General features: G+C 36.5%; 1 protein-coding gene across 1 annotated transcript in view; it reads left to right on the top strand.

Annotated features, from left to right (window-relative positions):
- The window catches only part of GRID2 (glutamate ionotropic receptor delta type subunit 2), a 1,602,175-nt gene that overhangs the window by 96,117 nt on the left and 1,493,526 nt on the right, over positions 1-12,532 (top strand). The gene's annotated exons all lie outside the window — the stretch shown is intronic.

Raw genomic sequence — 12,532 nt, 5'->3', positions numbered from 1 at the left:
CCCTCAGCAACCCCATGGACTGCAGCCTTCCAGGCTCCTCCACCCATGGGATTTTCCAGGCAAGAGTACTGGAGTGGGGTGCCATTGCCTTCTCTGGAAAGACAACACATCTTTCACTATTTTGTTTGATTTTAAAAAACTTCAGTTGTTGGTTTTGTTGTTGGAATAGGTATTATTTTTTTCCTACCAGCTCCTATCTAGTGCTTAAAAACGTTTGTTCATCTTCTGCCAGAAAACTCTAAAGGAGATCAATTTTCTCCCAGATCATTTTGCTGAGGGCAATTGTTGATATTGCAGGCAGAAAAAAAGAGGAGTTTTGTGTAGGTGGAAGAGTATTAGTTATCTTAGGTCATTGGCTGTACTGAAAAATCAGAAGAAATTTTTGGATTCTTCTTTGGATTCTTTGACTTTATATTTTCTCAATATCCTGTGTGCAGTTCAAATATTTTCCTGGGGTTTCAATAGTATTCCCAATACTTCAGTTATGACAGTATCCCTGTGTCTCTCTCTAGCCAGCAAGTGCCTCATTTAGGTTGCGTCTGCCTTTCACACCTCCACAAGTCCTTCTTTGAAGGTCATTGTCATCTGCACCCTGAGGAAAGGGGGAAATAAAATCAAAATCAGCATGCTACGTACTAGATTGAGCAGTAACAATCCTAGCTCTAAGACTCTTAGTTCATATCATTGGGATCCTGCATTGCTCTCCAAGTAATTTTCCTGTTGAGTAATCCTGTGCTGTGCTTAGTTACTCAGTCATGTCTGACTTTTTTGCAACCCAATGCACTTTAGCCAGCCAGGTTTCTCTGTCCATGGGGATTCTCCAGTCAGTAATACTGGAGTGTGTTACCATGCCCTCCTCCAGTGGATCTTCCTAACTCAAGTATCGAACCCAGGCCTTCAGCATTGCGGGTGGATTCTTTACCATCTGAGGCACCAGGGAAGCCCACGAATACTGGAGTGGGTAGTCTATCCCTTTTCCCAGGGATCTTCCCCACCCAGAAATGGAACCAGGATCTCTTGCATGCAGGCAGATCCTTTACCAGTTGAGCCTAGGGAAGCCTATAGCTATATGGTACTCCAGCAATGATCACCAAACACTGAAGCTCATTTTACACATGGATGTTCAATTCAGTTATGGTTGTGTGTGTGTGTGTGTGTGTGATGGGGAATATACTGGTCTGTTAACTTTGGCATCAGAACTGAGTCCCTATTATACTTATTTTTAAAATGATTTTATCTAATCTCAGTAACTATTATAAAGATAAAATTGGGAAGTTAGTACTGTGAGATAATAGATCTGTGGTCAGTGGAGCATGAGGAAGGTTGTTACTACACCTTTCTTTGTGAATTCACAAATGCATGTTAGCATATATCTTCAGTAGCATCACAGTAATGGAAACTGGCCCTTAAATTCTATTTCACCCAACAGTTTTGAAATAGATTTGCATACATAACTTTTTATAGCATACTAATTAATAATATTACATTGATATTGTAGGAAGCTTGCTGTTTTAGAAAGAAACTAGGCAATTAGGGAAATGCTTATCTGTAAAAATAACTTCCACAATACTATGTTATGGCCACCAGTACTTGAGATCCTTACATGGAAATTATGGTTTATTAAAAATGCTCCTTTATTTGGTTTTACTATACTCATACATCAGAGAAGGCAATGGCAACCCACTCCAGTACTCTTGCCAGGAAAATCCCATGACGGAGGAGCCTGGTAGGCTGCAGTCCCTGGGGTCACTAGGAGTCGGACACAACTGAGCAGCTGGCTTCACTTTCACTTTTCACTTTCATGCATTGGAAAAGGAAATGGCAACCCACTCCAGTGTTCTTGCCTGGAGGATCCCAGGAACAGAGGAGCCTGATGGGTTGCCGTCTATGGGGTTGCACAGAGTGGGACACGACTGAAGCAACTTAGCAGCATACTCATACATAGCAGAAGTGTACATAAGAGACAGCATGGGGCTGGCAAATCTAAAACCTTTATAAAATGTTTTCTTTACATAACTTTCTAAGGGAAAAGATGTAGATTTGATGTATTTCAATAAGACATTTCAGAGGTCTGTTTTAATGTCCCTCTTGGCAAGACTGAAAAATATTGACCAATAATAGAGCCAAGCAGGATTATAGTTGGTTGAAAGGTCATATTTAGATAGCCCTGAGTTGTAGATTACTATTAACTGTAAGGCAGATAGATTTTTAGTGGTTTGTCATAGAACTCCATTCTTTGTCATATTTTAAAAATCTTAATTAACTTATATAAGAATGTTTGAAACAGTCTTTTCAAACTTGCTTGTGCTATGCAGTTGGAAAAACTATTAAAAAGTTGAATATGTTGAATTACAAAATAGAAATTCCAGAAACTGGGAAAAATAAAAACAGTAGTTGAAGATTTTCAAATGTTTAACAGAATTCTGAAATCTTTTATTTAAAAAAAAAAAAAAACTAGTGTCAGTAAAAACAAGTGCACAGTTACAGATAAGGATACTACATTTTTATTTTGACTATAGCATGCATAATTGAATTCTGCACTTAGTATGGGGAAGAGAGATAAACTAATGTTAATTGAGTGTGTGCTACATGTGTACCTTGGGCTAGTGACTTTCATAAACTCACCTTTGTCTTCAACAACAAACTAATGAGATCAAAATTACTATAATTAGTATACCAATAAAGAAGATTTAATGAATGGATATAAATAACCTGCCCCAAATCATTCAGCATATAAATATTAGAACTGTCTTTTTTCCTAAGATATATCTATTAGAATTCATTCTGTTATCAATAGACTATAAAACTATAGGATTCAGGAAGAAAGGGTGAAAAAGGTGACTGCCTTGATCCAGCTATATCTGGTGCTTGTTTTTAAGTCTGGCCTTAGTTGCAGAGGGACACTGATAGAGTAGATCAAGTTCACAGGAGTACAGACAAAATTATTTCATATCATGTGCATTTAATTCCATTTAGCATTAAAATTCTGTGTATTTTATATAAGAAAGATTTCTGGTAGGATGTGTTAGGTGATTTAACAAAATTCAAGAGTTATTATCTTAAAAATTAGATTACTTTCCTCCTGCTTGCCTCTACAGGGAAAAACTAGGATTAATGAAGGAAATTTGGAAAGTTGCAGATTTCACTCAACATTAGAGAATTTTTAAATATTGCTGTTTTAGTTTTTATCCTGTCTCTTATTATCTTATGATATACACTATTTTTGTCTTGAATATTTGTTCTCCCTGTATAAAAGATTCCTAATGGTGTTAGGAATTTATATCTGCTTAACCATGCCAATACAGGAGATACGAGTTCCATCCCTGGTATGGGAAGATCCTCAAGAGAAGGAAATGGCAACCTCTTCCAGGGTGTTTGCCTGGAAAGTCCCATGGACAGAGAAGCCTGGTGGGGAACAGTCCATGGGGTTGCAAAGACAGACAGGACTTAGTGACTAAACAACAAAAACAAACCATGCATTTCTGGTACAAAAAACAGTACTTGGGATAAAACAGGCACTGAATAAAATTTGTTGAATGAATAAAATAAAACCAGGAATTTTGGGGTTCAGTTTTTACCCTGGCACATAACATTTTCTTTATTAATAAAAAGCATTTTCCTATATTAAAATAATTTTTGAATTCGTAAACTCACAAAAATTTATGTAATTTAATGTCAAGGAACATTGGATACTCTAAAAGTTATATTAGAAATAGTGACCGAAAATCAGTCTCTATATGGAATAATACAAGATAAGACTCTACACATGGACATCACCAGATGGTAAATACTGAAATTAGATTGGTTATATTCTTGCCGCCAAAGATGGAATAGTTCTATACATTTAGTAAAAACAAGACCGGGAGCTGACTGTAGCTCAGATCATGAACTCCTTATTGCTGAATTCAGACTTAAATTGAAGAAAGTAGAGAAAATCACTAGACCATTCAGGTGTGACCTAAATCAAATCCCTTATGATTATACAGTGGAAGTGACAAATAGATTCTAGGGATTAGATCTGGTAGAGTGCTTGAAGAACCATGAACACAGGTTCGTGACATTGTATAGGAGGCAGGGATCAAGACCATCCCCAAGAAAAAGAAATGCAAAAAAGCAAAATGGCTTTCTGAGGAGGCCTTACAAATAATTGAGAAAAGAAGAGAAGCTAAAGGCAAAGGAGAAAAGGAAAGATATACCCATTTGAATGCGAAGTTCCAGAGAATAGCAAGGAGAGATGAGAGTCAGTGATCAATGCAAATAAATAGAGGAAAACAATAGAATGGGAGAGACTAGAGATCTCTTCGAGAAAATTAGAGATACCAAGGAAACATTTCATGCAAAGATGGGCTCAATAAGGGACAGAAATGGTATATGGACCTAACAGAAGTAGAAGATATTAAGAAGAGGTGGCAACAATACACAGAAGACCTGTACAAAGAAAATCTTCATGACTGAGATAACCACTTTGGTGTGATCACTCACCTAGAGCCAGACATCCTGGAATGAGAAGTCAAATGGGCCTTTAAGAAGCATCACCATGAACAAAGCTAGTGGAGGTGAAGGAATTCCAGTTGAACTATTTCAAATCCTAAAATATGATGCTGAGAAAGTGCTGCACTCAGTATGCCAGCAAATTTGGAAAACTTAGCAGTGGCCACAGGACTGAAAAAGTTCAGCTTTCCTTCCAATCCCAAAGAAGGGCAATGCCAAAGAATGTTCAAATTACCGCACAATTGCAGTCATCTCACACACTACCAAAGAAATCTTCAACATTCTCCAAGCGAGGCTTCAACAGTACATGAACAGTGAACTTCCAGATGTTCAAGCTGGATTTAGAAAAGGCATAGAAGGCAGAGATTGAATTGCCAACATCTGTTGGACCATCGAAAAAGCAAGAGAGTTCCAGAAAAATACCTATTTCTGTTTTATTGACTATGCCAAAGCCTTTGTGTGGACAGTTTCAACAAACTGTGGAAAATTCTTCAGGAGATGGGAATACCAGGCCACCTGACGTGCCTCCTGAGAAATCTGTATGCAGGTCAAGAAGCAACAGTTAGAATTGGACATGGAACAATGGACTGGTTCCAAATTGGGAAAGGAGTCAGTCAAGGCTGTATATTGCCACTCTGCTTATTTAACTTATACACAGAGTACATCATAAGGAATGCCGTGTTGGATGAAGCACAAGTTGGAATCAAGATTGCTGGGAGAAATATCATTAACCTCAGATATGCAGATGACACCAACCTTATGGCAGAAAGAGAATAAGAACTAAAGAGCTTCTTGATGAAAGTGAAAGAGGAGAGTGAAAAAGTTGGCTTAAAACTCAACATTGAGAAAACTAAGATCATGGCATCCAGTCCCATCACTTCATGGCAAATAGATGGGGAAATAATGGAAAGAGTGACAGACTTTATTTTGGGGGCTTCCCAAATCACTGCAGATGGTGACTGCAGCCATGAACTTAAAAGATGCTTACTCCTTGGAAGAATAGCTATGACCAACCTAGACAGCATATTAAAAATCAGAGACATTACTTTGCCAACAAAGGTCCATCTGGTCAAAGCTATGTTTTTCCAGTATCATGTATGGATGTGAGAGTTGGACTATAAAGAAAGCTGAGTGCCAAAGAACTGATGCTTTTGAACTATGGTTTTGAGAAGACTCTTGAGAGTCCCTTGGACTGCAAGGAGATCAAACCAGTCACTCCTAAAGGAAATTAGTCCTGAATATTCGTTGAAGGACTGTTACTGAAGCTGAAACTTCATTACTTTGGCCACCTGGTGTAAAGAACTGACTTATTGGAAAAGATCCTGCTGCTGGGAAAGATCAAAGGCATGAAGAGAAGGATACGACAGGTTGAGATTGCTGGATGGTATCACCCACTTGATGGACGCTAGTTTGAGCAAGCTCCAGGAGTTCGTGATGGACAGGGAATCCTGGCATCCTGCATTCCATGAGGTCACAAAGAGAGACACAAATGAATTGATACGGAATAAAATTTGAAACATTTTTTACATTGTGATTTTACCTATTTTCATCCAACTGTTTCATAGAGATGTGAGCTCTGAATTTAAACTGCCAAGCATTTTACTTGCTAGCTATGTAATCTTGACCAATTTATATTTTGTGATTAATTTTACTTTAAATTAAATTACCTCATTAAATTATGTTAGGTAATAAATGCTATAATGTATGTAAAAAAATGAGTATAAATATGGAATCATTATCAATATTAGTAATAATATTTTAACTCTTATGACTACTATTCATACTCTTTAATAAGTACTGAAGTTTATAATAATCATTTAACATTTATAACTGTTTTCTGGGGCTTTGCCCTAAAAAACTCTAGTTCTTTTGACCTTTATATATAAAAGCAAAATATTAGAATTTGGGATAAAGAGAGGACTGAATGGATTACCAATAAATTTGTCCTCAAGTAACATGTATTGTCTCTGTACCCATTTTTGTCCTCTGTCTACCAACTTTTTAGGTACAACCTCTTTTCTGTGCCTCCCTTCTTTCTGTTGAAGGATTGAAGCATAATACCAGGTGGAGTTGCCACAGGCAGCTTTGCTGTGGAAGACTAGCACCCTTCTCCCGTTACAGTATTTTCCTGGCTTTTTTGAAAAGATTCTCACACTGGTATCTGCTGCTGAAATTGATTCTGAAATAGCCATTTGAGAAAAATGACCCTCCCTCAGGCCATAAAAGATCTGTCGTGGTTCTTTGTCTTAACTCTGTTTTTTGAAAAATCTTTAGTTTTTTTTTTTTTTTTTGCGTGTGTGTGTGGGGAACTTTATTCTGTTTTATGAAAACATAACACTGATAAATACCAATAGGATTCAATATGACTTTAGTCATCTCAAATTTACATTGTTTGACCTGTGGTACGCTTCACTTGCAAAGCCTGAGCATTTATCATCTCTTTACAATTTTTCCTTTTAAAAAATTACATGTGTTACTGTGAACCATAAAGTGTAAATTGCATACATGATAACTCTTTCATTCCAGATATTTCAGTGTTCATTTCCAGAAAATACAAAAGTAATCTCTTGTTTATTTACATAGTTGCAGTAGTTACCAATTAGAACATTAATTCTGACACTATACTTCCCTGATGACTCAGACTCTTGCATTGCCTGCAGTACAAGATGCCTGGGTTTGATCCCTGGATTGGAAAGCTAACCTGGAGAAAGAAATGGCAATGCACTCCAGTATTCTTACCTGGAGAATTCCATGAACAGAAGAGCCTGACAAGCTACAGTCCATGGGGTTGTAAAGATTTGGACATGACTAAGTGATTAACACTCATAATACTTAGTGAAACTATAGGCATTATTCAAATATTGCATTTTTATCAGTTAACATTTCCTTTATAGCTAATGGAAAAGAACTGTGTACATTTGGGGAATATCATTTCACCTGAGTTTTTCCTGCTGTCTCTCCTATCTTCCATTATTGAAAACTGTTTTTAGTGATAATTGCTTTAAAGTTCAGTTCAGTTCAGTCGCTCAGTTGTGTCCGACTCTCTGCGACCCCATGAACCACAGCACACCAGGCCTCCCTGTCTATTACCAACTCCCAGAGTTCACTCAAACTCATGTCCATTCAGTCGGTGATGCCATCCAGCCATCTCATCCTCTCTCGTCCCCTTTTCCTCCTGCCCCCAGTCCCTCCCAGCATCAGAGTCTTTTCCAGTGAGTCAACTCTTCGCATGAGGTGGCCAAAGTATTGGAGTTTCATCTTTAGCATCAGTCCTTCCAATGAACACCCAGGAATGATTTCCTTTAGAATGGACTGGTTGGATCCCTTGCAGTCCAAGGGACTCTCAAGAGTCTTCTCCAACACCACAGTTCAAAAGCATCAATTCTTCGGCGCTCAGCTTTCTTCACAGTCCAACTCAGCTTTAAAGTTAGTGCCAGTCATATTCATCTATATCATTATCTTTCCTACATCATTTGTGTAGGCAATCTATAGAGTCATGCATGTAAGCTTAAAAGATTTCTCTCTTAATGTTTGAACTTTTTTTAAGGTGTAGAACAAATTAAATTCTGTATAAATGTATTCTTGTATAAAAATTAGAGACCCATGAATATTAAACCCACAAAATGTTGATAACTATAATATGGAGTTAAAATTCATTGTAATATGATCATGTAAGTCTTGTAATTGTTGCTTCCTTTCATAATTTTAAGTGTGGATTTAATTTAGGGTTCTTGTTGGTATTCTGTTGTTAAGTCATGTCCGATTCTTTGCGAACCCATGGACTGAAGCAGGCCAGGCTTCCCTGTACTTCACTATCTCCCTGAGTTTGCTCAAACTCACATCCATTGCATCAGTGATGCCATCCAACCATCTCGTCTTCTGTTGCCCCCCTTCTTCTCTTGCCCTCAGTCTTTTCCAGCACAAAGGTCTTTTCCAGTGAGTCAGCTCTTTTCATCAGGTGACCAAAGTATTGGAGCTTCAGTTTCTGCATCAGTCCTTCCAGTGAATATTCAGGGTTGATTTCCTTTAGGATGGACTGGTTTGATCTTCTTGCAGTCCAAGGAAATCTCAAAAGTTTCCAGTATCACAGTTCAAAAGCATCAATTCTTCAGCGCTTAGCTTTCTTTATGGTCCAACTCTCACATCAGTGCATGACTACTGGGAAAACCATAGCTTTGACTGTATGGAATTTTGTCAGAAAACTGATGTCTCTGCTTTTTAATATGCTGTCTAGGTTGGTCATAATTTTCTTACAAGGAGCAGTGGTCTGTTAATTTCTTGGCTGCAGTCAACATCTACAGTGAGTTTGGAGACCAAGAGAATAAAACTGTCACTGTTTCCATTTTTCCCATTTATTTGCCACGAAGTGACGAGACCAGAGGCCATGATCTTTGTTTTTTGAATGTTGAGTTTTAAGCCAGCCTTTTCACTCTCCTCTTTCACTTTCATCAAGAGACTCTTTAGTTCCTCTTTGCTTTTTGCCATAAGGGTGGTGTCATCTGCATGTCTGAGGTTATTGATGTTTCTCCTGGTAATCTTGATTTCACCTTTTGCTTTATCCAGCCTGGCATTTTGTATGATGTATTTGCATATAAGTTAAATAAGCAAGGTGACAATATACAGCCTTGACATGCACCTTTCCCATTTTTGAACCAGTCTGTTGTTCTGTGTTCTAGTTCTTCACTGTTGATTATTGACCTTCATGCAGGTTTCTCAGAGGCAAGTCAGGTGGTCTGCTATTCCCATTTTTTTAAGAATTTTCCACAGTTTATTGTGATCCACACAGTCAAAGGCTTTGGCATAGTCAATAAAGCAGAAGTAAATGTTTTTCTTGAATTCTCTTGCTTTTTCTATTATCCAGTGGATATTGGCAATTTGATCTCTGGTTCCTCTACCTTTTCTAAATCCAGCTTGAACATCTGGAAGTTCTCAGTTCGTTTACTATTGAAGCCTTGCTTGGGGGGTTTTGAGCATGACCTTGCTAGCATGTCAAATGTATGCAATTGTAAGGTAGTTAGAACATTCTTTGGCATTGCCCTTCTTTGTTATTAGAATGAAAACACCTTTTCCAATCTTGTGGCCACTGCTGACTTTTCCAAATTTGCTGGCATATTGCGTGCAGCACTTTCATAGCAGCATCTTTTAGGATTTGAAATAGCTCAGCTAGAATTCCATCATCTCCACTAGCTTTGTTCATAGTGATGCTTCCTAAGGCCAACTTGACTTTGGACTCTGGGATGTCTGGCTCTAGGTAAGTGATCACACCATCGTGGTTATCCAGTCCTGAAGATATTTTTTGTATAGTTCTTCTGTGTATTGCCGCCTCTTAATCTCTTCTGCTTCTGTTAGCTAAATACTGTTTCTTTCCTTTATGTGCCTATCTTTGCATAAAGTGTTCCCTTAGTGTATCTAATTTTCTTGAAGAGATCGCTCGTCTTTCCCATTCTATTGTTTTCCTCTATTTCTTTGCCTTGTTCACTTAAGAAGACTTTCTGATATCTCCTTGCTAGTCTCTGGAACTATGCATTCAGTTGGGTATGTCTTTTCCTTTTCTCGTTTGACCTTCTCTTCTCTTCTTTTCTCAGCTATTTGTAATTTTGACTTAATTAACAGATATTTTTATTTACATAATTAAAGGATACATTTAGTAATATATCAAGGAAATCCTTTCACTTGAACACACACATACAGATATGTATATTCATTTTAAAACAGATGACATTGTTAAGATATTGTAATTACCCTGAAAATGCCTAGTAAAAATCTTAAAATGAGATATAAAATTATTAGATATCAAATGCTATATTTTAATGAACTTATTTTCAATAACTGCATCTTTGACATGTATTTTCAAGGAATTTACTGATAGTCTTGATGGTTTTCCTAATCAGGTTTTAAAAATGTCAGATTTATTGCTTTTTTAAACACTGATCAAAATGTTTCATTGCATACATACTGCTATTATTCATCTGATAAGCAGCAACAAAACATTGAGTGTTGTCATCATGCATCTGTGTACTTTTAGCCCTTTTGATTGATGATTTTATTTAAATAATGTTTTGACAAACCAGTAATGGCATAGTTCTTAATCCTTTTAGTGCAAGATTGCACATTTCTCCTTTCAGGCCCCATTGGCTTGAAATGTAGTGTGTGATTACATCTAAGTTCTTCAGCTAAAGTTCAGTTAAAGGATAAGACAGAAGTATCAACAGAGCTATTATTTTCCATTAGAGTTTTAAACCATAGTAGAAATGGTAAGAAATTGTAATTATGGGAACAAGAAATTGTAAAGAGCTTTCTTCTTTTAAAGTTACTTACAAATTTATGTAAATGACCTACTCTGTTTTTTGATACAAAGAACACTGTGTCATAGGAATAGGAAAAGTGAGCACATAAAGTGCATCAGTGCAACACATGGTTATATGAAAATATTTTCTTCGTTGAAGTCTGAAATCTTGAAATATTGGCAGTAACTTAGTACAACTGGTGCTAAGGAAAACATCAATAGACTCTGTTCTCAGAATTATACTTTCTCTTTTGCTTAACCCTTATTCTTTTTATTGAAGTATAGTTGAATTACAGTATTATTTCAGTCATTTCACATAGTGATTTAATATTTTCATAGATTTACTCCTTTTAAAGTTGTTATAAAATAATGTGTATATATCTCTTTGCTGTACAATATATTCTTATTACTTGTTTATTTTATACATAGTATTTTGTTCATATTTCTTAACCCCATAACCCTATCTTGCCCCTTCCATTTTTCTCTTCCCATTTATAGCCACTAATTTGTTCTCTATATCTGAGTCAATTTCTGTTTTGTTATATACATTCCTTTATTTTTTAGATTTCATATAAAGTGATAACAGCATGTTTGTCTTTCTCTTTCTTATTTATTTCACTAAGCAAAATAGTCTCTACGTCCACTCATGTTGTTGTAAATAGCAAAATTGCATTCTTTTATGGCTGAATATCAGAATGATACTTTCTGATACTTCTGTTGAAGAAATTAAGACATAACTTCTCTAAATCTAGATCTTCATCATTCACCTTGTGACTCCATTATGCCTTCCTCTTCTGATCTTATTGTGACACATTATACTGTATAACCTAATATCTGCAAAAATACACATAGGTGTGGGCACAGAACAGTAGTGGAACAAGGAATTTCTGTGAGAAAAGGAAATGTGAAAAAAAGAGGAATAAGACCAAGAATGGAGGTAAAGCCCAAGTCCTCAGCATGTGAACAGAAGAATAAAGAATGGATGGAAATATGCAAATGAATGGTTAGATAATGACTGAATGTTAGTAAGTAAATGAGAATAATGAAGGAACAAAATATAGTAACTGAAAGCAAAAAAGAGGAGTGATAACCCTCATATCTTTTTGTCTTTTAAAAACAAGGACAGAAGAAGAAAGGGTTGTCAGAGGATGAGATGGCTGGATGGCATCACCAATACAATGAACATGAACTTGGGGAAACTTCAGGAGATGGTGAGGGACAAGGAGGGACATAGACTGTGTGCTGCAGTCCATGGGGTCAGAAAGAATTGGACATGACTGGGTGACAGAACAACAGCAAAAATTCTCATATGCAAAAAGTGAAAAAAAGTACAAGCGCAAACATATATAATGAGTTTGAAAATAGGGAAAGTAAGAATGACAGGTCTTGAAACTTCCATGATCACACCAGTGGTAATTACTTTTTCTGAATTTTTATTTCCTAAACCTCATTTCACTCAACCTATGTGTAATGAGCATAAATCAGTATTACTGAATTTAGAACTCTAGAACACATATGTGTTCTAAACATATGTGATCTGCATTTAATTATGTAGGGGTATATCTGTCCTATATAATTTTCTCCTTCATTTATTTCCATCTTTAAAAATTTTAACTTAACAGTTGTTATTATTTTATTCAAGTAATTCCTGGGTCATTTTCTCTCTTTCTATAAAATTTGTGATAGATTTCCATAAATAACACATTGCTTAAATTTAAAGAATTTAAAAACACCCAGGATACTGCTCCTGTTTCA

This window comes from Bos javanicus, chromosome 6 (assembly GCF_032452875.1).
Source record: "Bos javanicus breed banteng chromosome 6, ARS-OSU_banteng_1.0, whole genome shotgun sequence".
NCBI lineage: Eukaryota > Metazoa > Chordata > Mammalia > Artiodactyla > Bovidae > Bos > Bos javanicus.
Note: the sequence above shows the minus strand (reverse complement) of the source record. Positions and strands in the feature narration are given on the sequence as shown.